The sequence below is a fragment of the Choloepus didactylus genome, chromosome 14, assembly GCF_015220235.1.
Source record: "Choloepus didactylus isolate mChoDid1 chromosome 14, mChoDid1.pri, whole genome shotgun sequence".
Lineage (NCBI taxonomy): Eukaryota > Metazoa > Chordata > Mammalia > Pilosa > Megalonychidae > Choloepus > Choloepus didactylus.
Genome location: NC_051320.1, coordinates 58238219 through 58266125, shown reverse-complemented (window position 1 = coordinate 58266125; position 27907 = coordinate 58238219). Strand labels below are relative to the sequence as shown.

General features: G+C 37.5%; 1 protein-coding gene across 2 annotated transcripts in view; it reads left to right on the top strand.

The window, feature by feature from the left end:
- Positions 1 to 27907, top strand: part of UBR5 (ubiquitin protein ligase E3 component n-recognin 5) — a 173203-nt gene that overhangs the window by 7032 nt on the left and 138264 nt on the right. The gene's annotated exons all lie outside the window — the stretch shown is intronic.

The window sequence follows — 27907 nt, the reverse complement described above, 5'->3', positions numbered from 1 at the left end:
AGAAAGAATATACTGGAAAAGCACAGTCAAACTTAACTAAAATGATTACATGAAGTTGCTTAGGGAAAATAAGAGTAAAGACAGAGTATGCAATAGCCAAACAAAAAATTGAAAATCAAAACAAACAAGGGCAGGTCAATTTTATAAATCAAGAAATCAGTGGCTAAATCATAGGCCTAGAAGTAAACAGACACTTATAAAGGAAATTACAGGATACACAAGAGTACAACAAGGGATAATGGGATGAAATTAAGAAAGGGTAGGATTTTTTTCCCTAACAATTAGTTTATTTAGGAAGTAGTCTCTCAAGGAAAGTTTAATCATTGAAGACTGTCTCAAATTACATTTAAGTAAATCTTATAGGGTATAACTGAAGGGAAGAATTTCATATTCCAGTAGTATGTAGTTATGTCTTCTTTTCCTCATTTTTATCATGTGTACTTTTGATTAAGAAAGCAGACTCCAATTCTAGTCTGTTTCTGTCATCTTGACACTTTGGGTTTCTGATCAAATGAAAATATTCTTATCTTGGCTCATTTTGATAGTTGGTGTTTTTTTTTAAGTAACTTACACTTTTAGTTTTTATTTTATTAGATAAGATGTGGGTTTAATAATTGATTTTTAATTTTCCCCTATATATTGTTCTTAAGCTTTTTATTATGAAAAGTATCAAATACATGAAAGTAGAGAGAACAGTATAATGAACACCCATGTACCAATCACCCAGCCTCATCAGTTATTAACTCACGGCCAATCTTGTTTCATGCTTCTTTCCATTTATTTCCCTAAACCATATAATTTATTTGATAAATCTTCAATATGTATCTCAAAGATGAAGCCTTAAAAAAAAAAAACAGAACCTAAAAGTACTTTAATATAAAAAATCAATCTGTTCAGATTTTCCTATGTCTCAAATGCTTTTATTGGTTGACTATTTTGATGACTTCACATAATTAAAACTAATTGGGTTTAATATGTTACAAAATTTGACATTCATAAGAATAAGAGAAAACTTGTTTAGATTGTAGCCTTAGAAAAGGGACAGGATCACTCTGGAAATCTTTAGGTTCCTTATAGCATGATGCTGTTATTTTTTTTTTTTTTCATACATTCGATTGTTCACAGTACCATTACACAGTTGTACATTCATCACCAAAATCAATCCCTGACACCTTCATTACCACACACACACAAATAACAAGAATAATAAAGTGAAAAAGAGCAATTAAAGTAAAAAAAGAACACTGGGTACCTTTGTCTGTTTGTTTGTTTGTTTGTTTGTTTCCTTCCCCTATTTTTCTACTCATCCATCCATAAACTAGACAAAGGGGAGTGTGGTCCTTATGGCTTCCCCAATCCCATTGTCACCCCTCATAAGCTACATTTTTATACAATTGTCTTCAAGATTCATGGGTTCTGGGTTGTAGTTCGATAGTTTCAGGTATCTACCACCAGCTACCCCAATTCATTAGAACCTAAAAAGGGTTGTTTATATTGTGTATAAGAGTGCCCACCAGATGACCTCTCGGCTCCTTTTGGAATCTCTCTGCCACTGAAGTTTATTTCATTTCCATTCACATCCCCCTTTTGGTCAAGAAGATGTTCTCTATCCCATGATGCTGGGTCTAGATTCCTCCCCAGGAGTCATACTCCACGTTGCCAGGGGGATTCACTCCCCTGGGTGTCAGATCCCACGTAGGAGGGAGGGCAGTGATTTCACCTGCCAAGTTGGCTTAGCTAGAGAGAGAGGGCTACATCTGGGCAACAAAGAGGCATTCGGGAGGAGGCTCTTAAGCACAATTATAGGGAGGCCTAGCCTCTCCTTTGCAGATGCTGTTATTTTTTAACTTCTAGTATGATAGCATTTTATCAGCAGTCGCTTTGTTATGTAAGGATGGTAAGATAGGATTCTTGAAATTAAGTGATTTCCATGGGACTAAGATTAAGTCATGTGAAAAGTTTGCAGAGTTCTTCAAACTTAATATGTAGGAGTGAGACTAATAGTAAGTAACTTGAACTTGGTTATAAATTAGAAATTATTTTCTGAGAACTTATTTCACATTTTTTTTGATAGAATCAGTGTTGTGGTAGTAAAACCCTTTAAAGTGAGACATATGGTGAATTTTTAGATAAATATGCTTTGTGACATTCTCATTTTGTCAGGTTATTACAGTGTTAAAATTTAATGATATTTCATGTGTAAATAAAGACAATTTGTTTTACTTAAATAGCAAAAGTATTTTTGTCTGTTCAGTTTCTGATGGCATCATTCACCTTAATAAAATATTTTCAACTTTCTCTTATCTAAATCAGGTTTATTGAGGTAAAATTTATGTACAATAAAATTCACCCATTTTTAGGGTACAGTTTGAGTTTTGGCAGATGGATGCGGTTGTGTAACCAGTACCACGATGAAGAGACATGTATAGAACATTTTTATCACCCCCAAAATTCCCTGGTACTCCTTTGCATTCTCAGTCCCTCTCCCTGGTAACTGCTGTTCTACTTTCTCTACTGTAATTATTTTGCCTTTTTAAATAATTTCATAGAAATGGAATTGTGTGTCTGGTTTCTTTCACTTAACATAATGCTTTTGAGACTCCTCCATGTTGTGGTACATATCAGTAGTTTCTTCTTTTCTACTAATGGGGTAATATTTCATTGTACGGATATAACACAATTTTTTTTATCCATTCCATAGCTGATGGAAATTTGGGTTGTTTTCAGTTTCTAGGTATTCCCTGGTCTTTATTTTAAAAACAATTCCTTGTTATAAAAAATATTTTTATAGAAAATTGAAAATATAGACGATCAAATAAAAAAGTCTAACATAGAACCATCATTAATATTTTGTGACTTTCCGGTCTCTATGTTTCTGCATTTAGATTTTTTGGTCTCTTTTTATGTAGTCATATTCGTCTTGGCTATAACTTTGTATTGTGGCATTTTTTGACTTTTATGTGTTACAATATTTTTCATAGGAAAAAAACTACTCATAATAAAAGAAATCACATTTTTCTTTTTTTTCTTTTTTTTTTTGCTGTGCATCATATCACACTGCCTTTATTTTTTGTTTGTTTTAAAATAATTCAATTTTATTGAGGTATATTCACATACCATGCAAGTCATACAAAGCGTACAATCAAATGTTCACAGTATCACCATGTAGTTGTGTGTCCATCACCAAAATTAATTTTTGAACATTTTCATTACCATTTTCATTTTATTCTTATTACACAAAAGTAATAAGAATAAAAATTAAAGTGAAAAAGAACAATTAAAGTAAAAAGGAACACTGGGTGCTTTTTTTTTTTTTTTGGCCCGTTTTTCTAGTCATCCATCTATACACACATTTTTCTTGATAGCAAATTTTCATGTTCATTAAAAAATATACATTAGTATATGTAAAGAAATTATATTTTAGAATTCCATTAAATGTAATGGTGGACTTCTGAAATTCTAGTTATAAAGATTATGACTGGGTACAGTCCGTTGAATTAAATGGATTATTAGATATATTTTTATTCTTTTCCTTATCAGTTCAAGCCCTATGTTTGTGGTATAGGAGAAGTGTTGAGAACTTACTATTTAAAGAAATTGGCTCTAATCCAGTATAATTGGAGGGTTCAGGAGGTGAGGTGTTCCAGGTCTTTACGTGAAATCAGATACCAGGTCTTCCTTACAGACAACCTGGAACTCCATAGGTGGCCTTTGTGTGAGCATCTCCAAGACCCTCTTAGGGGCATGGTGGAAGTTCATCTGTGGCAGCCTGCTTGCTGTGATATGACAAGTGGAGGATGATGGATTTTTGTAAGCCTTGAGAAAAAGCTAATTTTGAGATTAGGAAATCAATTTGGTAGAGAAAGTCTAGTTAAAGAAGATATGGTAGGATTATTTTAATGTCTGATAAAAAACAGTTTTGTATGGAAAAGGCTTTTGGGGGAGGGATACTGAATTTGTACAGTTGATCACCTATTCTTTTATGTTCCATTGGCTGTGTTTCTTGTCCAAAAGTAAATTTGAACTTGTCCAGTTAATGCTCTGTATCATCAATTTTGGCATCTAGAAACCCTACTGTAAATCTTTAAAGGAAGCACCAGTTGAGTGATTTTTTCTTAAATTCTATGCAAGTCTAGTTTAATCATTCATTCTCTTACTATGCTTAACATTTCTAGTGAAGTTTGCTAATCTATTGATGCTTTCCTTAAGTGATTGCATTTTTCTGCTTAACAGGTATTCTGATTATTACACGAAGTTTAGAGAATATTTGAGAAGGGGGGAGAACTTGGGTGCTTTGGACAGTTTGATCTTTTATTCTGTGGTGGTTCTTTGGAGAAGTATAGGAAATACTTTTTCTTTGCCTCCTACAGTTACCAGCAGGGGATGAATCCAGATTTCAGGCTTGCTCCCAGTTGCTGCCACATATTTTTATTGATTGCCTGTTAGGATTCTTTGTGTTTGCCAAGGTGGTGCAAAACCAGGAATCGGGTATCTTTTGTAACAGAGGTCGGCAGCCCATGGTATACAGGTGGGAGATGACATGTGGGCTGGTTGTGTTGGCAGCTGCTCATCTGTCCACCACTTATGAGGGCTGAGTGTTACTGAAGAGAACATCTAACATCCACATACAGAGACAGGAGTTAGTATGTTAGGTTAGCAGCTGTCCCGTACCTTCCCAGAATAGCTCTGGTTAGTGCTGTGTTGAGTGGAGGGGACTCTAAGGTGGTTGGTATTATGCTTTTCTTCTTCAGGACCTCTTGACTCCTTAGAGGACTCTTTGGAAATCTAAGAAGCTTCTCAGTTGACAGGAAGAGTCGGTTTTCCTTTGGTAAATTCTAGGACCTTCTTGATTGGTGATAGCATTTTGGGGAGAATGTTTAAACTATTTTCAATTTTGAAGTAGAAAAGTTTTTCAGTAATAATGTTGAGATTTTATAAGAGTAACGTAAACTAACAAAATCGTAGTAAAGCATTTTTTATGGCTTTTATTGGGTAAGGGTTTTTTGTGTTAAAGCAGTGCCGCTCATAGTATTTGCGTGGACCACCATCATCAGGAGCACCAAATCATGAGGTCCCACATTTGTCTTACAATTAATTGATGACAGCAAATAGGGCCAGGCCCTTCCTTTCTTCCTTAGACTATAGGTTCTATAGCTGTCCATTTGAGAACAGAGTTTTTCCTGCTACATGGTGTGTGTGTGTGTGTGTGTGTGTGTGTGTGTGTGTGTGTGTGTGTGTGTGTGTGTGTGTGTGTGTGGTAAAACCAAATTGAAAGGAAGTCATTTGCCCTGTTGAGAGAGAAGGCATGAGGCTAGAGTAGTTTGTTTTTGTTCACTTTTTTATTTTTACCATGAAATTGTAAAAATTTGGATCAAGTAGTAGAGAAATAAGACCTTCTTAGGCCTGTAAGACACCAGAGAGGATAGCTTTTTAAAATGGATATCAGTGCTCTTATGGTTATAGTCTAGTCAGGGGAGTGAAGATGATCTACAGATGAGTAGCAGACTATGATAGACTGGTGAAAGAGGTAGCTGAATTTTGCCTGTGTAAATATTTGCCATGCTGTTGCCTTTAGAGAGTTTGAGAACAGTGGTAGGGTTAGTTTTTCTCAGTGAATGCTTGTGTGCTTCTCACCTACCAAGCATTGTGCTAGGCCAGGGATGGCTGGAAGTTTCACTTGCCACACCAACTCTGATAATTGGCTTCCTGAAACAGCAGGATGAGAAGTATTTCAACTTTTTCTGTCTCATTGGGAAAGTTTGGGAAACAGTGGGCTCAGGGAATGGGTATTCAAGGATTTTTTTTAAACTTTGTATTTTGAAATAATGATAGACTCACAAGAAGTTGCAGAAATAGTATTAGAGAGGTTACATGTCCTCATCACCCAGTTCCTCCAATAGTAACATCTTAGTTGTGCCAAGTATTTTTTGACATCCGTGTCTATGTACTAGAGATGGAAAGGAGTGTTTGCCCATGTGCAGTTTTTCCCCATATACATTTCTGAAAATTATTTCTCTGCCACGATAACATGGCTAGAAGACACGAATTTAAAGATAACTAGTTATTCTTAGATGGTGATTTTAAATTGATGAGTCATATACTATGTAATGATTATTTGGTTTTTAGCTGATCTGTCCCTGATATGAGGGTGGATGGAATATAAACTGGAATAAGTGTGTGTTGGTGGTTTGTTTTCTGTTGTTTGTATCTGTCAGTAACCATGTGACCTTGAACAAGTGATATAACTCATTTGCAAAATGAGTGTTGGACTAGGTTACTTAGGTTTTTTCACTTCTATTTCTTTGCTTTTAGAATTGTGGTAGGAAAAAAGGTTTTGTGTTGTAAAATGGCTCAGAGGGAGAAAGAACTGTGAGCCTGTGGTTGGCCATGATTTCTTTTACTTAAATTTTATTGATGAACGGAAAAAATGAACAAGGGAAGTGAGAAAAGAAATCTTACTCTTTTACTTAAGTATTTTGTCAACTAAGTTGTATACATTGGATGCAAAGATGATTGGCATATAAAGAGTTAAGTGCTAATAGATAATCTAAGTGCTAGGGAAGCAGGGCTCTATTGATTGAACCTGGCTGCTTAGGAAGAGCTTTTTTTGTGTGTGTGTGTTTTTATTTATTTATTTTTTTATCTTCATTTTATTGAGATATATTCACATACCACGCAGTCATACAAAACAAATTGTACATTCGATTGTTCACAGTACCATTACATAGTTGTACATTCATCACCTAAATCAATCCCTGACACCTTCATTAGCACACACACACAAATAACAAGAATAATAATTAGAGTGAAAAAGAGCAATTGAAGTAAAAAAGAACACTGGGTACCTTTGTCTGTTTCCTTCCCTTATTTTTCTACTCATCCATCCATAAACTAGACAAAGTGGAGTGTGGTCCTTATGGCTTTCCCAATCCCATTGTCACCCCTCATAAGCTACATTTTTATACAACTGTCTTCGAGATTCATGGGTTCTGGGTTGTAGTTTGATAGTTTCAGGTATCCACCACCAGCTACCTCAATTCTTTAGAACCTAAAAAGGGTTGTCTAAAGTGTGCCTAAGAGTGCCCACCAGAGTGACCTCTCGGCTCGTTTTGGAATCTCTCTGCCACTGAAGCTTATTTCATTTCCTTTCACATCCCCCTTTTGGTCAAGAAGATGTTCTCCGTCCCACGATGCCGGGTCTACATTCCTCCCCGGGAGTCATATTCCACGTTGCCAGGGAGATTCACTCCCCTGTGTGTCTGATCCCACGTAGGGGGGAGGGCAGTGATTTCACCTTTCAAGTTGGCTTAGCCAGAGAGAGAGGGCCACATCTGAGCAACAAAGAGGCATTCGGGAGGAGGCTCCTAGGCACAACCATAGGGAGGCCTAGCCTCTCCTTTGCAGCATAGGAAGAGCTTTGAAGACAGGGTTGCAGGGTATGGGAACTGGTTCCTTGTCTAACTTCAGTTTTCTTGAGCCTAAAGAGTTTTGGTTTATAAGCATTGAAGATACTGTCAGCAACCAGGGGTTTATCACTGGTACCTGTATTTGATATTGGTAATCAGAGTTTTAATAATATTCCAGAACTCTTGCACTATGATTGTTATAACAGCTTATACATAGACAATAGCTTTTTGTTTGTTTTCTTTTTATTTGCTAAAGATACTGAATAGGAATAAGTAGGTAAGAAAGATATAACTCATCAGGGCCTGAAAACAATTTGCTTCATCCTAATACATTGACTTAATGCTGTAAGAGAGTGTATTCTGGGAATTAGCAAGGAAGAGAGAGGGGATACTTAAAGGAGAGTCTGTGCTCCTTTCTGCTCACTCATGCCGAAGATGGGATGGACCCTGTGGCCTGAAGTGCTGCCAGGAGAGCAGTGATGTAGCACAGAGACACTTAAACTTGAGACCAAGTCTTGTCCGACTCTTTCATTGTTACTGTCTTTGTTTAAAATACTTAATTTCATACAGTGTGCTGCCAGTAAATATGTCAAGGTTATTTGTGATTATATATATTCATGTGATATAAGTATTTTAATGAATATAAAATTTCATTTCAGATTTAGTCTTCTAAGACCCCAGAGGGTCAAAAATGTATTTCTAAATGTTGATATATCTGCTTAATCATTATCTTTTTATCTGTCTTCAGGTTGTTTTATAAAATCAACATTTGTTATCAAGTATTACAATTCTTATAGAATTTGTGAGTGATACTGTGTATCCGAGAGGTGTTGTTTAACATACACAGGTCCTGATGGGACTCTACAAGTTGTGCGGTCTTGGGCAAGTCATTTCATTGCAGTGAATTTCAGTTTATTCATCTGTAAGATGAGGGGATGTATTTGATGTCCAAAAGTTTGTTATAGCTTTAAATCTGTGTGACTGTAGACCTATAGATACTGTTTTATGACTTAGATTTGATACATGTTGTTCACCTCTGCCATTGTAAGGTTTGATTTTTTATTTCCTGTCTTAGACCCCTGCTCTTCTACCCCTTTCATACTTGTTCTAATAGATATTTAGGAGCAGTGGATAGAATATACAGCTTTCTCACCTTTTACCACCTTCTTAGTTTAACTGGAGAAGAACTCTTAAAAACCAGACCAACTTTTTTTAAAATTTTATTTTAAACTACTAATGCTGATGCATTTTATTTGATGCAAATATTACCTTTTAATTATGATTTTATGTAAATTTAATGGAGAAAGATTCCATGTAGCAAAAGCTTATTTAAATAGGGTGTAATAAAGCAAAAGCACATTGACAGCCTATCACCTCTTGGTGATAGGAGTGTTTCCTCACATTTAATTCTGGTAGGTTGACACTGTTGCTTTCTTCTTTGGGAAGGCTGTTGAGGAGGTCCTAGTACTGTCAAATGCTTATGGGAAACCTTCTAACTTCTGTATGTTATCATTTTGTAGATTAGGCTGTAATAATTGATATTACCTATTTTGACTTGACATAACTGAGTAGAAAGTCATTTTTCAGATGTTCTTCAAAATTTTACAATAAGGAGGATTGTTTTAGTTTTCCTGGGCTGCTCAAGCCAATACCAAGCAATGGGTTGGCTAAAACAACAGAAATGTATTAGCTCACAGTTTTGAGGCTAAGAGAAAGTCCAAATCAAGGCAATTCTTTCTCCCTGAAGACTGGTGTTCTAGGGCTGGCTGCCCGCGATCCTTGGTTCTTGGTTCGTCTGTCACATGGTGATGCACATGGTAGCCTCTTCTTTTGGGTTCTGTAGAATTTCAACTTCTTGCTTTCCATGCCTTTCTCTCTCTGTCTGAATTTCATTCTGCTTTTAAAGGACTCCAGTAGTAGGATTAAGACCCATTCTGATTAGGTTGTGCCACACCTTGGCAGAAGTAACCTAATCATAAGGTCCTACTTACAATGGGTTCACAACCATAGGAATGGATTAAGTTGAAGAACTTTTTCTGGGGTACATACAGGTCTACCACAAGAATTTTAAGATTTTCTTATTTTACAGCTGAGGAAATGGAAGGCTGGAGTGCCCAGGTTGAGAGGCAAAGACCAGACCTTTTGTTAATTTAGCTTTATTTAGTTTTTTTTTTTCCCTTTTCTTTTTGGAATGTGTAAATGAAATTACTTGTTTTCTGATATGTATACATGTGTGAATATATATGTAAAATAAATGTATATATAAACACATACTTTATATGTGTGTATACATATATATGTGTGTGTATATATATATGTAATATATAGCCATTAAAATAGTATCCCATCATTTAATTATTCAACAAACTTTTGGGTGCTTCCGCTGATTCAGGCACTGTTCGACTCTTGGGTGCCTTGTGGTGTCTGGTGATGGAGCTTAGAGGGTGGACTCCTGTGGGGAAGATAGAATATTACAGAGCAGTGTGGTGAGTACAGTGAAAGGGGAAGTCGAGCACTCTTCACTAGAGGCTCACAGCCCAGTCTTGGGAAGTGGGAAGGCTTACCAGAAGAAAAAATATCTAAAATGAGGGTCAGGAGAGTAAGTTGGAGGTAGGCTGAGGGGCAGATGGACGTGGGAGAGCTGTATAGTGCAGGGCAGGGCATTGAGGACTGGAAGAGTGTTTTAGGCAGAAGAAACAGCAAGCACAAAGACCCCGAGGTGGGAGAGAGCAGTATATTTAGGAACTAAAAGAAACTCAGAATGCTTAGAGTGATGAGCACATAGGGTTTGAAAAATTTTTCAATTTTCAGTTGAACAATTTTATTGTAGAAAGAAATATTCACCCTGTTACCTGTCTTCAATAATTAGCTTGATATGACCATGATAAAATAAGTTTGATGTGCCAGGTCATAAATTGGTTGTGACTGGTTAGTTTGGTTGGTTAGGTTTAGAGTCATGGAACCACTGCAGTAAAGGGTGTGAATTCCATCCTAGTTGAGGGCAGTTGATTGATTTCATGTCTACAAATAGCATCCTTCACCTCTGTCCAGGGAAGTGGATGGTGTTTGCTATTGTTAGTGGGGGCAAGAAGCTTGGGTAGGTGATTCAGTTCAAATGCCTCACCTTTGCTGGGAAGAAAACTGTAGTTTGGTCAATAGCATCACTGAGATGAATAAAAGAGTGCATTTTTCTGTCTAAAAGATAAAGTCCACGGTCTTTACCATGTTAAAAACAAATGTTTCATAAGAAATACTGAAAGAAAATACGACTCTATGCTTGCCTGTGTGCTATGGGTGATTACTTTTGATGTCTTTAATAGTTATTATAGAATGAGGATGTTTTATAAGGGCCTACCGAGGTCTAAAATTTAATGGAGGGGAAAGAGTGGGTAGAAGTCCTCTATTGCGAAGATGGTAGCAAGTGTCAATGAAGTGTTGAATTAAGTAGGATCATTTCCTGAACTTTCTGGAATCCAAGACAAAATCAATGGCTAAGGAGTTACAAAGCTTATTATGTTCTATCAGAGAAAAACTTTGTTTTGATCATGCTCTGAGATAATTTACCTTAGAGATATTGAGAAACCTAATGGACAGCAGTTTAATAATTGATACAGAAATTTCCTTTATGTGACTGTACTGAGCACTGGTAAAAATTGAAGTTATAGTAATAAGTCATAATTTGGAGGAGTGTAAACTTTTTGGGTTGAAATTATATAATATTTAACGGTACTGTAAATTCCAAGTGTTTGAGCTCTCTAAAAAATTGTTTAAATTGTTTTTATCATTATCGTTGCTCCTTACCATGTATCACACTTTTGTTTTCCAAATATCTCACTAAACACCCTTGCAGCCCTGTTAGGGAGGAAACTCGAGTTTAAGGAGAGATTAAACGTAGTTCCCAGTCTACACAGCTGCTGAGTGGTGGGCCTTGGAACACAGGCCTGAGTCATTAAGTCAGTCTACAGGCTCTGCTGCTGAGGCTCATGGGCATTTTTATGTGAACTGGAGTTTTAAACATTTGTAAATAAAAATAAAATGTCACGGTATAAAGGACTGTGCTCCATCTAGCCTTTAGAAGCAGTACATTAACTGTTACCTTGAGCCTATATGAACACATCTTTTTATTGCTTCAAAATTTTATTCCATTTGCAGAGAACGGGATCATCATTATGTATCTTTTCTTTCCTCTCACATCGTGTTTGATGGAAGAGAGGGGAACATGAATAAAGTGATAGTCTCCTTGCTTGATTGAGTATTTAAACTAGGACCATTGTTCATTTTTGAAGCTGGTATGTCAGGACCTATTTAATAAGCTCTTGTTACTGTTTCCATCCTGACATGATAGGGTGTGAGATGGTGGACTGGGCGACACATTAAAATCATTACCATAGTGACACCGAATTGTTTCTATTTATGTGTTTTGGTGGGAAAAGATGTGAACATTTGGTCTCTACTTTTTTATAACATTTTGTTATCTTTAGTCAATCTATGCAGAACCTATTATATATGAAATACCTAGATGTGCAAACGTAAAAAGTAGAATAGCAGGACGAGAGAGAACAGTTCAAGGCAGTAAATGACTAATTGCAAAATTGAGTGGAATTGATGAGAAGTTCTGGAGCAGGTTGAAAAGTGGAAGTGCCTACTGGACCGTGGTACTCTAATTAAACTTTTTGTAGATATTTGCTATATAACTTGGGAGGGATAAAGTAATTCTAAGTGTAATTTGGAGAAGTTGAAACAATCAGGATTTTAACAGATGCCATGACTTCCCATTATTTTTACAGTAAATATAAGCTAAGTAAGGTTTTATCCATGAACTTGTCTAGTTGGTAGCATTATGTGTTGATTTTAAGATCTGTTTCAAATGTTTTTTAGCACTTTTTTTTTGTTAATGGAGTATGATGGTTGTGATGGTAGATATTTGGTTCACTCTTTCCTGTGTTTATCCAAGGTGGTTCCACCCTTAAATGGTAAAGCAGTTCAGCATCCCCAAATTCCTTTTTACCAGTTCCTATTTAATTGTTCCTTTTCTTTCATCCTGTCAGAAGAGGTAATGATAGTATTAGCACAAGTAGTTAACATTTTGTGCCAGGCTCTGTGCTAAGCATGTTGTATGCTATATCACTCCATTGGTTCAAATGTATAAGTAAGTTTTGCCATAATAGAAGTGAATTTGTGGTCTAAATTGTTTCTTGGTATATTTTGAGGGACTCAAAAATTCTTTCAGGATATTTCAGATCAAAACTCTTGATTTCATGTAAAGGTTTAGGCTTTTAAGTCTTGATTGTTGTGATTAGGTGTTCTTGCTTGTTTATTTTATAGACTTTCTTCAGGCCAGTAACGTTGAGAAACCAATAAGAGTTTAAAGAAGTAAGATCAAGGCCCTTTAGACTTGTTGGTCTTCGATTATATTCTTATGCCTTCTGTTTTACATGTTGCTGTCTTTTCTTTCAAAGCATCTTGGGCTTTATGGAACCTAGGTACCCTGTAACGAAGGACTGTCTTATCTCTACTTATTCATGTACACAAACCGGTCTTTTAAGGATACCCTCTGAGCATTCCTGTTGATTTATAGTAACTTTTGAAATATTTTTAGGTGTTTGAAGTTGGATATATACATTTTAAGCACAAATAGTGCCTTTAATTTTCTATCATTTTTGTAGAAGAGCTCAAAATCATTGTTGTGAGGTTAGTCTGGAAAGTTAGTCTGTGAACTGCTTTTATCCAAAAGGGCAGGAAGGCTGAATTATTATTATTATTTTTTTAACTTATTAACTGGGGTGATATTTTGAGGAATTTTGGATCTCACTTTGATTGTTTGTTTCTAAAAGTTTTTTTTTTTTTTTTCTTCAAAAGCTTGTCCCTACTCTATTTTTGGTGTACCATTTTGTTACTGTATTTAGATGAAAGCAAATTTATTTTTTGGCTGTATGTTGTTATTGGCTAGATATGTAATTTCTGTTTGGTAATAATTTTTCCTCAGGGTTTTTCTTCCTTTTTTTATTGGGGTAATACATCTATAACATAAAATTTGCCATTTTAACCATTTTTAAGTGTACAATTCAGTGACATTAATTACATTTACAGTGCTGTGCTGCCATCACCACCATCCAATTCCAAAACCTTTTCATCACCCAAAACTGGAACTCTGTACCCATTAAGTAGTAATTTCTCCATTCCTACTCATCCCAGCCCTTAGTAACCTCTAATCTACTTTCTGTCTCTAAGCATTTGCTTATTTTAGATATTTTATATAGGTGGAGTCATGATATTTGTCCTTTTGTAGCTGGCTTATTTCACTTAGTATAATGTTTTCAGGGTTCATTCATGTTGTAGCCTGTATCAGAACTTCATTCCTTTTTATGGTTGATTAATAATCGATACACCACATTTTGTTTATCCAGTCATCTGCTAATAGACACTTGGGTTATTTCCACCTTTTGCTATTGTGAACAATGCTGTTATGAACATGGGTGTACAAATATGTTTGAGTCGCTGCCCTCAGTTCTTTTGGATGTGTACCTAGGACTGTGTCCTCAGAAATTTGAAGGTGGTGTATCATTGCCTCATAGTATTCAGCATTTCTGTTGAGGAATCCAAACCATTTTGACTTCTGATCCTTTCTATTTGACCTCCCTTCTGCCCCCTCTTTGGAAGCTTTTAGAATCTTCCCTCAATCCCTGGTGTTGAGAAATTTCTTGTTGCTGTGCTTTGGTATAGGGCCTTTTCTCATTCATTGTATTTTGGGCCAATAACATTTGGTGGACTCCTTTATTCTAGAGGCTTGTATAATTCAGTTCTGGGAAATTTTCTTCTATTATTTCTTTTTTTTTTTTTTTAAATTTTTTTATTTTTTATCTTCATTTTATTGAGATATATTCACATACCACGCAGTCATAAAAAACAAATCGTACATTCGATTGTTTACAGTACCGTTACATAGTTGTACATTCATCACCTAAATCAATCCCTGACACCTTCATTAGCACACACACACAAATAACCAGAATAATAATTGAAGTGAAAAAGAGCAATTGAAGTAAAAAAGAACACTGGGTACCTTTGTCTGTTTGTTTGTTTGTTTCCTTCCCTTATTTTTCTACTCATCTATCCATAAACTAGACAAAGTGGAGTGTGGTCCTTATGGCTTTCCCAATCCCATTGTCACCCCTTATAAGCTCCATTTTTATACAATTGTCTTCGAGATTCATGGGTTCTGGGTTGTCCTTTGATAGTTTCAGGTATCCACCACCAGCTACCCCAATTCTTTAGAACCTAAAAAGGGTTGTCTAAAGTGTGCCTAAGAGTGCCCACCAGAGTGACCTCTCGGCTCGTTTTGGAATCTCTCTGCCACTGAAGCTTATTTCATTTCCTTTCACATCCCCCTTTTGGTCAAGAAGATGTTCTCCGTCCCACGATGCCAGGTCTACAATCCTCCCCAGGAGTCGTATTCCACGTTGCCAGGGAGATTCACTCCCCTGGGTGTCTGATCCCACGTAGGGGGGAGGGCAGTGATTTCACCTTTCAAGTTGGCTTAGCCAGAGAGACAGGGCCACATCTGAGCAACAAAGAGGCATTCGGGAGGAGGCTCTTAGGCACAATTACAGGGAGGCCTAGCCTCTCCTTTGCAGCAACCGTCTTCCCAAGGGTAAAACCTATGGTAGAGGGCTCAACCCATCAAACCACCAGTCCCCTATGTCTGTGGTCATGTTAGCAACCATCGAGGTGGGGTAGGCCAATACCCCTGCATTCTCCACAGGCTCCTCAAGGGGGCACTACATAGTTTTTTCCTTGTTTTTCTTTTTTTTTTTTTTTAACTTTCCTTTCTTTTTTAAATCAACTGTATGAAAAAAAAAATTAAAAAAAAAACATACAATAAAAGAACATTTCAAAGAGACCATAACAAGGGAGTAAGAAAAAGACAACTAACCTAAGATAACTGCTTAACTTCCAACCTGTTCCTACTTTACCCCAAGAAAGTTACCTAATATAGCAACATTTCTGTGAACTTGTTCCTACTATATCCATCAGAAATTAACAGACCATAGTCATTCCTGGGCATCCCCAGAATGTTAAATAGCTTATCTGTTCTTCTTGGATTATTGTTCCCCCTTTCTTAATTGCTCTCTATTGCTAGTTCCCCTACATTCTACATTATAAACAATTTGTTTTACATTTTTCAAAGTTCACATTAGTGGTAGCATATAATATTTCTCTTTTTGTGCCTGGCTTATTTCGCTCAGCATTATGTCTTCAAGGTTCATCCATGTTGTCATATGTTTCATGAGATCGTTCCTTCTTACTGCCGTGTAGTATTCCATCATGTGTATATGCCACATTTTCTTTATCCACTCATCTGTTGAAGGACATTTGGGTTGTTTCCATCTCTTGGCAATTGTGAATAATGCTGCTATGAACATTGGCGTGCAGATATCTGTTCGTGTCACTGCTTTCCGATCTTCCTGGTATATACCGAGAAGTGCAATCGCTGGATCGAATGGTAGCTCTATATCTAGTTTTCTAAGGAACTGCCAGACTGACTTCCAGAGTGGCTGAACCATTATACAGTCCCACCAACAATGAATGAGAGTTCCAATTTCTCCACATCCCCTCCAGCATTTGTAGTTTCCTGTTTGTTTAATGGCAGCCATTCTAATCGGTGTGAGATGGTATCTCATTGTGGTCTTAATTTGCATCTCTCTAATAGCTAGTGAAGCTGAACATTTTTTCATGTGTTTCTTGGCCATTTGTATTTCCTCTTCAGAGAACTGTCTCTTCATATCTTTTGCCCATTTTATAATTGGGCTGTCTGTACTATTGTCATTGAGTTGTAGGATTTCTTTATGTATGCAAGATATCAGTCTTTTGTCAGATACATGGTTTCCAAAAATTTTTTCCCATTGAGTTGACTGCCTCTTTACGTTTTTGAGAAATTCCTTTGAGGTGCAGAAACTTCTAAGCTTGAGGAGTTCCCATTTATCTATTTTTTCTTTTGTTGCTTGTGCTTTGGGTGTCAAGTCTAGGAAGTGGCCGCCTAATACAAGGTCTTGAAGATGTTTTCCTACATTATCTTCTAGGAGTTTTATGGTACTTTCTTTTATATTGAGATCTTTCATCCATTTTGAGTTAATTTTTGTGTAGGGTGTGAGGTAGGGGTCCTCTTTCATTCTTTTGGATATGGATATCCAACTCTCCCAGCCCCATTTGTTGAAAAGACCATTATGACTCAGTTCATTGACTTTGGGGGCCTTATCAAAGATCAGTCGGCCATAGATCTGAGGGTCTATCTCTGAATTCTCAATTCGATTCCATTGATCTATATGTCTATCTTTGTGCCAGTACCATGCTGTTTTGACAACTGTGGCTTTATAATAAGCTTCAAAGTCAGGCAGTGTAAGTCCTCCCACTTGGTCTTTCTTTTTTGGAGTGTCTTTAGCAATTCGAGGCATCTTCCCTTTCCAAATAAATTTGATAACTAGCTTTTCCAAGTCTGCAAAGTAGGTTGTTGGAATTTTGATTGGGATTGCATTGAATCTGTAGATGAGTTTGGGTAGAATTGACATCTTAATGACATTTAGTCTTCCTATCCATGAACATGGAATATTTTTCCATCTTTTAAGGTCCCCTTCTATTTCTTTTAGTAGAGTTATGTAGTTTTCTTTGCATAGGTCTTTTACATCTTTGGTTACGTTTATTCCTAGGTACTTGATTTTTTTAGTTGCTATTGAAAATGGTATCTTTTTCTTGAGTGTCTCTTCAGTTTGTTCATTTCTAGCATATAGAAACATTACTGACTTATGTGCATTAACCTTGTATCCTGCTACTTTGCTAAATTTGTTTATTAGCTCTAGTAGCTGTATCGTCGATTTCTCAGGGTTTTCCAGATATAAGATCATATCATCTGCAAACAATGACAGTTTTACTTCTTCTTTTCCAATTTGGATGCCTTTTATTTCTTTGTCTTGCCGGATTGCCCTGGCTAGCACTTCCAGCACAATGTTGAATAACAGTGGTGACAGCGGGCATCCTTGTCTTGTTCCTGATCTTAGAGGGAAGGCTTTCAGTCTCTCACCGTTGAGTACTATGCTGGCTGTGGGTTTTTCATATATGCTCTTTATCATATTGAGGAAGTTTCCTTCAATTCCTACCTTTTGAAGTGTTTTTATCAAAAAGGGATGTTGGATTTTGTCAAATGCTTTTTCAGCATCTATTGAGATGACCATTTGATTTTTCCCTTTTGAATTGTTAATGTGTTGTGAATACATTGATTGATGTTCTTATGTTGAACCATCCTTGCATGCCTGGAATGAACCCCACTTGGTCATGGTGTATGATTTTTTTAATGTGTCTTTGGATTCAATTTGCAAGTATTTTGTTGAGGATTTTTGCATCTATATTCATTAGGGAGATTGGCCGGTAGTTTTCCTTTTTTGTAGCATCTTTGCCTGGTTTTGGTATTAGATTGATGTTAGCTTCATAAAATGAGTTAGGTAGTGTTCCCTTTTCTTCAATGTTTTGAAAGAGTTTGAGTAAGATTGGTGTCAGTTCTTTCTGGAAAGTTTGGTAGAATTCCCCTGTGAAGCCATCTGGCCCTGGGCATTTATTTGTGGGAAGATTTTTGATGACTGATTGGATCTCTTTGCTTGTGATGGGTTTGTTGAGGTCTTCTATTTCTTCTCTGGTCAGTCTAGGTTGTTCATATGTTTCCAGGAAATTGTCCATTTCCTCTACATTATCCACTTTGTTGCCATACAGTTGTTCATAGTATCCTCTTATAATTTTTTTAATTTCTTCAGGATCTGCAGTTATGTCACCTTTTTCATTCATTATTTTGTTTATATGGGTCTTCTCTCTTTTTGATTTTGTCAGTCTAGCTAGGGGCTTGTCAATCTTGTTGATCTTCTCGAAGAACCAACTTTTGGTGATATTTATCCTCTCTATTGTTTTCTTGTTCTCTCTGTCATTTATTTCGGCTTTAATCCTTGTTATTTCTTTTCTTCTACTTGGTATAGGATTGGTTTGCTGTTCATTTTCTAGCTTCTTCAGTTGATCCATTAGTTCTTTGATTTTGGCTCTTTCTTCCTTTTTAATATATGTGTTTAGTGCTATAAATTTCCCCCTCAGCACTGCTTTTGCTGCATCCCATAGGTTTTGGTATGTTGTGTTCTCATTTTCTTTTTTTTTTTTAATTTTTTTAAAATTTTTTTTTAATCTTCATTTTATTGAGATATATTCACATACCACGCAGTCATACAAAACAAATCGTACTTTCTATTGTTTACAGTACCATTACATAGTTGTACATTCATCACCTAAATCAATCCCTGACACCTTCATTAGCACACACACAAAAATAACAAGAATAATAATTAGAGTGAAAAAGAGCAGTTGAAGTAAAAAAGAACACTGGGTACCTTTGTCTGTTTGTTTCCTACCCCTATTTTTCTACTCATCCATCCATAAACTAGACAAAGTGGAGTGTGGTCCTTATGGCTTTCCCAATCCCATTGTCACCCCTCATAAGCTACATTTTTATACAACTGTCTTCGAGATTCATGGGTTCTCGGTTGTAGTTTGATAAATTCAGGTATCCACCACCAGCTACCCCAATTCTTTAGAACCTAAAAAGGGTTGTCTAAAGTGTGCATAAGAGTGCCCACCAGAGTGACCTCTCGGCTCCTGTTGGAACCTCTCTGCTGCTGAAGCTTATTTCATTTCCTTTCACATCCCCCTTTTGGTCAAGAAGATGTTCTCCGTCCCACGATGCCGGGTCTACATTCCTCCCCGGGAGTCATATTCCACGTTGCCAGGGACATTTACTCTCCTGGGTGTCTGATCCCACGTAGTGGGGAGGGCAGTGATTTCACCTTTCAAGTTGGCTTAGGTAGAGAGAGAGGGCCACATCTGAGCAACAAAGAGGCATTCGGGAGGAGGCTCTTAGGCACAACCATAGGGAGGCCTAGCCTCTCCTTTGCAGCAACCGTCTTCCCAAGTGTAAAACCTATGGTAGAGGGCTCAACGTGTTCTCATTTTCATTTGTCTCTATATATTTAGCAATTTCTCTTGCTATTTCTTCTTTAACCCACTGATTGTTTAGGAGTGTGTTGTTTAACCTCCAGGTATTTGTGAATTTTCTAAGTCTCTGATGGTTATTGACTTCTAATTGTGTTCCGTTGTGGTCAGAGAATGTGCTTTGAATAATTTCAATCTTTTTAAATTTATTGAGGCTTGTTTTATGTCCCAGCATATGCTCTATTCTGGAGAAAGTTCCGTGAGCACTAGAAAAGTATGTGTATCCTGGTGATTTGGGATGTAATGTCCTGTATATGTCTGTTAAATCTAATTCATTTATCAGATTGTTTAGGTTTTCAGTTTCCTTATTGGTCTTCTGTCTGGTTGATCTATCTATAGGAGAGAGAGAGTGATGTGTTGAAGTCTCCCACAATTATTGTGGAAACATCAATTGCTTCCTTTAGTTTTGCCAGTGTTTCTCTCATGTATTTTGTGGCACCTTGATTGGGTGCATAGACATTTACGATTGTTATTTCTTCTTGTTGAATTGCCCCTTTTATTAGTATGTAGTGGCCTTCTTTGTCTCTCAAAACATGCCTGCATTTAAAGTCTATTTTATCTGAGATTAATATTGCTACACCTGCTTTCTTTTGGCTGTAGTTTGCATGAAATATTTTTTTCCATCCTTTCACTTGCAATTTCTTTATGTCCCTGTGTCTAAGATGAGTCTCTTGTGTGCAACATATTGATGGTTCATTTTTTTTGATCCATTCTGCGAATCTGTATCTTTTAATTGGGGAGTTTAATCCATTTACATTCAACGTTATAACCGTGAAGGCATTTCTTGAATCAGCCATCTTAGCCTTTGGTTTATGTTTGTCATATTTTTCCCCTCTCTCTATTAATATCCTTTATTGTACCCATACTGAATCTCTTTAGTACTGAACCTTTCTCCAAGTGTCTCTGTCCTTTCTTTGTTTCTCTGTCTGTAGGGCTCCCTTTAGTATCTCCAGTAGGGCAGGTCTCTTGTTAGCAAATTCTCTCAGCATTTGTTTTTCTGTGAAAAATTTAAGCTCTCCCTCAAATTTGAAGGAGAGCTTTGCTGGATAAAGTATTCACGGTTGGAAATTTTTCTCACTCAGAATTTTAAATATATCGTGCCACTGCCTTCTCGCCACCATGGTGGCTGCTGAGTAGTCACTACTTAGTCTTATGCGGTTTCCTTTGTATGTGGTGAATTGCTTTTCTCTTGCTGCTTTCAGAACTTGCTCCTTCTCTTCTGTGTTTGACAGTGTGATCAGAATATGTCTCGGAGTGGGTTTATTTGGATTTATTCTATTTGTAGTTCGCTGAGCATTTATGATTTGTGTATTTATGTTGTTCAGAAGATTTGGGAAGTTTTCCCCAACAATTTCTTTGAATACTCTTCCTAGACCTTTACCCCTTTCTTCCCCTTCTGGGACACCAATGAGTCTTATATTTGGACATTTTATATTATCTATCATATCCCTGAGGTCCATTTTGATTTTTTCATTTTTTTTCCCCATTCTTTCTTTTATGCTTTCATTTTCCAATCTGTCATCTTCCAGGTCACTGATTCATTGTTCATCTTCCTCTAGTCTTGTACTGTGAGTGTCCAGAGCCTTTTTAATTTGGTCAACAGTTTCTTTAATTTCCATAAGATCATCCATTTTTTTATTTAGTCTTGCAATGTCTTCTTTATGCTCTTCTAGGGTCTTCTTGATATCCTTTGTATCCCGTACTATGGTCTCAGTGTTCATCTTTAGTTCTTTGAGTAGCTGCTCTATGTACTGTGTCTCTTCTGATCTTTTGGTTTGGGTGCTTGGGCTTGGGTTATCCATATCGTCTGGTTTTTTCATATGCTTTAGAATTTTCTGTTGTTTTTGGCCTCTTGCCATTTGCTGAACTTGATAGGGTTCTTTTAGGATTTGTAGACCCATTGAAGTCCTTATCTCTAATTTATCAGCTCTACAGCTTTGTGGAGTACACTTTCTCTAACTAACCAGCAGGTGGCGTCCACGAGCCACCTGTTCTCCACAAGCCAGTTCTCCCCTGCTTAGCCTTTGTGGTGAGTGGCGGAGTGAGCCTTGTGGGGTCCAATTGGTGTACCAAGCTTGTGTGTGTAGTTGGTGTTGCCCGCCCTGTATATCGGGCGTGTTTCTGGGCCGTCACGGAGTGGGGGTTAGCTCTAACAATCAAATCTCCCTGGTGATCCTAGAATTTTAAAGCTGCTGCAATAGTCTAATCCTTCAGTTCAGTCCTGCCACAGTTTGTCTCTGCCACTGACCCACACGTCCTTGGTATTGGCGTATGGCTCCTGAGACTTGCAAGTGGGCCCCTCTTCCAGGGTGTGCACCCCCTGGTCCTCTGTTGAGGGATGACTGTGCTATGTCACAGGTGAGTGCCATCCCCCCAGGGCGGTTCTGGGCTGCTGGGCTGTGTAGGGAGGCTCCCAGTCTGCTGAAATGATGGCTGAATGGGGCTTTGTTAATTCACACTGCTCCACCTTCCCAACTCTGGGACAATCAGCTGAGGTTTCAGGGAAGGCTAATGTCCACACCCAGTTTTGTGGTGTGTGCCTGGTTATTTGAAGCACTTCCGTCACACTGGGTTGTCTGGGGCAGCTCTGGGCTATGGGGCTGGCGATGGGCAGGAGAGTTTCCTGTCCACCAGGATGATGGCTGTGAGCAGACACCCCCGTTTTCTTGGGAAGTTGTGGTGTTTAGTGAATTTTCTCAGCCACTGGATTATTGCGTTTTGTCTCAGAGCTCTCCTAGTTCTGCTCTTGTCTTGACCTGCCCAAATTGCAAGTCTTTGAAGCTTTCTGTATTGGGCTTCTTAGAGGAATTGTTTTAGAAAAAGAAAAAAGGAATTAAAAAAAAAAAAAAAAAAAAAAAAGGGCCCTCCTCAGAGATCTAATGGGTTATTGAAATGCTAAGAGACAAAGCAATTAGGGCCATTAAGGAAAGGTCCACAGGGAGAGAGATCAGCTTTTCTTCGGGATTTGCATATGAGCCTCAGGGCCTGAGCGCTGCCCTTCCCCTTTCTATGTTCACCAGAACTCCAAAAATCCTCCGCTTTTATTTTGGAGTTTTTCGTGTTGTTTTTTTCTATGCCTGTCTCCTCTCTCCTGGGCTGGCTGCTCTCAGATTCTCTGGTGTCTGGTCTCAGTCTATCTATGGTTGGAGTTTGGATCAGTAGAATGAGTTTCTGATAAGGGCTGCCACTGCAGTTCTCCCTTCTCCTTCCCAGAGCTGACAGCGTCTCCTCCCACGGGACTGAGCCTGGCAGGGAGGGGCGCGGGTCCCCTGGCCACAAAAACTTACAGATTTCGCTGATCTCAGAGTTCCACGTTTTCATGAGTGTTGTATGAAGTATGCCCAAAGTCAGATTGCTCTGTGGTGTCCAGTCCACGCAGTTCCTGGCTTTCTACTTACTTTCCTGGAGGAGTAAAGTTTGAGGCTGGGAAAAAGTCCAAATCAAGGTGTCATCAAGGCAATGCTTTCTTCCTGAAAACTATGGCTTTGTGGGGCTGACTGCTGGCAATCTTTGGTCTTTAGGTTGTCACATGGCAAGACACATGGCAATGTCTACTTGTCTCTTCCTTCTTATCCGGATTCCATGGATGCCTAGCCTCTCGCTTCCATGGCTTTGTCCTCTTCTATTATTTCTTTAATACTTTTCCGTCAGTCTTCTCATTTTTCTTTTTTTGGAATTCTTAGTAATTGGATGATGGACACCTTGATTGCTACTCTAATTTTATCTTTTCTTCCCTGTTTTTCATTGCTTTCACTTTTTGTTTTATATTCTATTGATGAAGTTTTTCCTCCCATTGAACCAGTTTCCCCAGAGAGGATCCTGGATGGTAAGAGTGTGGGTGTAAGCATTCTGCCAAGGGACCAGTAGACTTTTCATTTTAATAAACATCTTTTACTTTTTCCTGTCCCCGCCTTGCATGCCCTTCTCCCCCCAAACCTAATGCCAGGTGTCCCTAGACTGTTACTCTGTTTGAATTCCCTTAAGTGGGAAACCTGTCTGCCAGTGTCTGGGAATGGTAGTCTCCTGCTTGTTGGGTGTGAATCTAGAGGTTTAACTGCCAGTTAGGCAAACTTTTAACAGTCTTTTTGTTTGGGGTTACCCCCAGACTACAGAAGTGCCTAATGCTATTCAGTTCCTAAGCATTGGCCTGTTTACTTTTTACTTCTTCCTATAGGATTTAGTCTTCAGTTTTCTCTGGTGTGCTAAACCCTTTACCATATGTCTGTCTGCCAAAATTTTATTGGCATCTTTTGCTGAATGCTCTAGCCTCCTCTCTTTCTCTTTTGTCTTTGTAACTTTATGTATTTAAAAATTCAAATATTGTTACTTTAATGGAGTTGCAGGAGGCCACTAGTGGAGATAAAGACATTTAACTAGAAGTTCTGTCCTATATATGAAAATTATTTCTGTTTTCTCTAAGTACACCAGTCCCCCATACCCAGTGTGATTTCTATGAGATTGTCTCTTTAGCTTGCTCACTTTTCCTGTCATCTGCTCATGTATCAGTCAGTGGCTCTTGACCATGGTGCTGTTGTTTGCTTTCAGGAGAGACTTGAAGTCTGCTAGTGGCATTTTTCTGGCTCCACAGTAACTGTACAATATCTTCTTGAAAATGAATATCCTAGGATGTGCAGGTTTAATAGCTTTTTAAAGTGCTTTCAAGCCCAACTCAAAATTTAAGTTTTGGAGTCTTCTGTAGGTCTTCAGGCATGAAACAAGTACTTCAAAACTCACTGTAATCAGGGCTTTTGTTTTCTTTTACTACTTTATAGACATTTTCCTCCTATTTTCTTCTACATCTGGTGAGAGGTGGGGAGAAAGCTTTTACTGTGTTTTCCCATTTATTAAGATTCTCTTCAGAGTACTTGAGTTCTATACAGCCTTCATTTTGTATGATTTCCTATCGACAGTAGGTAGCAAAGTGGAAGCGTTGTTGGATCTATGTCCTTTCTGTCTCTTGTCTTCTATTAATGACATCTGCATCTGTGAAGTTCACTTATCTTTTCTTGTTGACTGTTTTCATCATGTCAGCTGCCTTTAAATTGGATGTGCCATAATTGTGTTTAGCCAGAATACAAATTACTGGGCCTTGTATTGGGAGATTTCTGATTCAGTAGGTTTGGGTGGGTCCTGGGAATATTTATTCTTTAATTTGATGAATTTGGTGAATCTGATGAGCAGCCACAGTTAGGCACTACTATTTTAATAGTACATGTTACTTTTAAGAACTGGCATGCTGTCCATGTCTTAAAACAACTTTGTGAAACAGATATGGTAACCACCATTTTTGGCAGAGATAGAAATGTGAAAGCAGATGTTAAATGACCTACCCAAGGTCGCACAGTGGTTGTGCTGGGACGCAAAACCAAGGGCTTCTTTTGGTTATCAAGGTAGGACCAGGCTGGTGCTACTTTTGCCTTTCCATGGCTATGATATTGATGATTGGCCAAACAAAGCAACACAAAATTAATATGTCTTTAGATCCAATTCTTACTATTTAGGTACATAACTACATGTTAGGATATTTTACTGCATTATTTGCCAGTAAAAGACTTCCAGGGATCGGACATTCTGTAATTTGCATTTAAGGTATTTGGTCAGTTAGACTCATGTTTTCAATTTAAGGCACTTAAGCAGGCAGCTGCACACAAATGGACTTTTATCAGTAATTTTGCTTCCTGGTCTCTCCTTCTCCCTTTCCTTTGCATCTAGCTTCCTTTTGGCCTCTTTAGCACATTTCCCTAACACCAACCCAGATTAAACATTAACACAGAGGAGGGAGGGAGGGAAGGAGAAAGAAAACTGTCTTCTAAGTGGAGGGGAAGTAGGAGAGTATCCTATAGTCGGTGATTTTCTTGTCTTTCTGAGGATAATTCCCAAAGAGAGAGTTTCAGTAATTCCTCACATGATTGTAGCGCCATTTGAATTAGGATGTAGCCTCCCAGGGGGAATATTTTCATGACAACATTCCTTTGGTGTGTTTTAAAAACCTAGGTTGTCGCATAAGATGGGTCACATAGCAGAACATCTAAAAATCTTTTTAAAATGACTTATCAGAAGGGAAAAGGTTGTGAGAATCTACCGTTTGGGGGCAGCATAGGGCTTAGAACCAAGACGTGAATGTCCATTCATTTGTTCAGCCACCCATCTGGCAGACAGCTGCTAAGGATTTACTATGTGTCAGGTGGTAGGGTTTAGAGATTAATTAATAAACAGGAGCTGGTTTATTGCCTTCATGGAGCTGGTAGGCAATGAAGGAGACGAATAATTCATCAAACAAGTAAATAATAATTGTTACAGTGTAAGAAATGCCATGCAGGAAATAAGCACCAGGTGTTATTGGACTCAGAAATGCCTACTTCAGCCTGGAATGAAGGATATAGGTGTTCTTTGAGCCTATCCTTGAAGGATTGTTAGCCAACTGGGTAGAAAAAAGGAGAGGTGGGTGGGTTACAGTTATTCTAGCTGAGGGAATAGGTGTGTAAAAGAGTGAGACAGTTGTGACTATAATATAGTTAAGGAATTTGAGGGTACAGGGATGTTTGGAGTGTAGGATGCTTCTGGAATAGTGAGAGGAGATGAGATTAGAGAGTTAGTAAGGGCAAGAAGAGAAGAAATCTCTTACTTTGTTATAAGTAAAAGAGTAAAAAGTAAAAGAGTTAAAGTAAAATAAAAACTCATGCAAAAGTACCAAAGAGTTACAGTGCTCCTACAGAATTCCAGTTCCAAGAATTCCCAGACTTACCTCTCAGTCCCTGGATCCCAGGTTCCTCCCAGATCTCAGGATTCAGATTGGACCCTATTTAATTTGGCTACCAGTTCTTGCCGAAACTTGGTTGCTTTGAAGCAGTGGATATAGCAATCTATCCAAGGATTAAAAATATAGTTCAATAGTAATGATAATAGCTGCCATTTATTGCGCACTTAAGTGCTTGGCTCTTTCTAAGGCACATTACAAATTTATTCTTAATCTTTATAGCAACACTACAAGACCACTAGTTTTATTTTGAATAGATCAAGAAATCGAGTCTTTGGGAGGTTAAAGTAAGCTCGCCCTAGGTTACAGGGCCAGTTAATGGTAGTGATGAAATCTGGCCCAGGTTTGGTTGTCTGACACAAAAGCTAGTTTTTTTCCTTCTCCATCATGCTGCCTCTCTTAAAATTCTAAGTGTGGTACCTGGTTCTGATGGAATGGCCACGCAGGAATGTAAAATGACTGTTTCAAAGCAGTAAGACTGGTGCTATTTCATCTTTGATGCTAGAAGGACAATAACAAGCCATTTAGTAGCTCTTGTTCAAAAAAGCTCTCGAATTTGATGGCATCAACATTAAAACCTCCTTATTCTCTTGTTTCTATGGAAAAATCAGATTTCATTTTCAGTTTCTATTTCAAGGCTGAGTAACTTGCCAAATGCCGGTGTTTATATTATGAAGTGTTTCAGTTATCTCATGAGACATTTGATTTGTATGTAGAGTTAAAATTGGATTTGTAATGATTTGCATTTGGCAGACACTTTAATGAATGAAGTTGCAGGTATTCAGAATGTGGATATGGCCAAAAAAATGAAGAAAGCCAAGTATTTTTTTCTTGAAATTTGGCTGAGTGTTAAACTTTTAGATTGGAACTTTAAACAAGTCTTGCGTCCTGTCTCTTAGCACAGTTTGATTCTTGTATTTATGTATAGTCTCACTATTAAGAAAATGAAATTAGATGAGACAGAAGGACTTACAAAATTGACAAGAAGAATTAGTATATAAAGTTTGTATCTTACTTTTTCTTACCAGTTTTCTTCTCCATTTGGTATGTGTATTCTTTCCCTTTTCCTGTTTTGAATGGAGCTGAAAATAACATAGTTGGTTTTGCTTTAAAGGAAAATGACTCATTTTGTTGTGTTCAGCGTTTAGTTTCTCAGAGACATTTTCATCTTTCAAATTGCACACAGTAGTTTGGAATTTGGGTCTCCACTGTATTTGGAAAATGTTGTTTATGGCATGCTACAAGAGTTTCTAACCAGATGTTTCCAGGTTAGGGGAAGAAATTTGTAAGTATAATGTCACTTTTCTCTATGATAGTTTGCAGAGCATTTCTTACAACATGAATTTTCTTATTTTAGTTCTATAGAGATCTTTAGTAGTTTCAACAAACATTTTAGGAAGAATAGTTAAAAGAAGGTCGCATGTAAAAAAAATGTATCACTTTAATGAATTTGCAAGAAGTTTAGAAACTTCTTTGGTACTGAATGTGTTTTGAAGTTGTCTTGAAGATGAATGTGTCCTGTATCATTTAGGGTAAAGTAAATATGTTATACAAACTAGCATTTGTCATCTTCATAAACATAAAGTCTATAAAAAATATGTATAAATTCCTACCTGTAGGCAGTCATTCAAGAGGCTGACTGATGATTTTCCCTCTGTAAAAGCCTTCT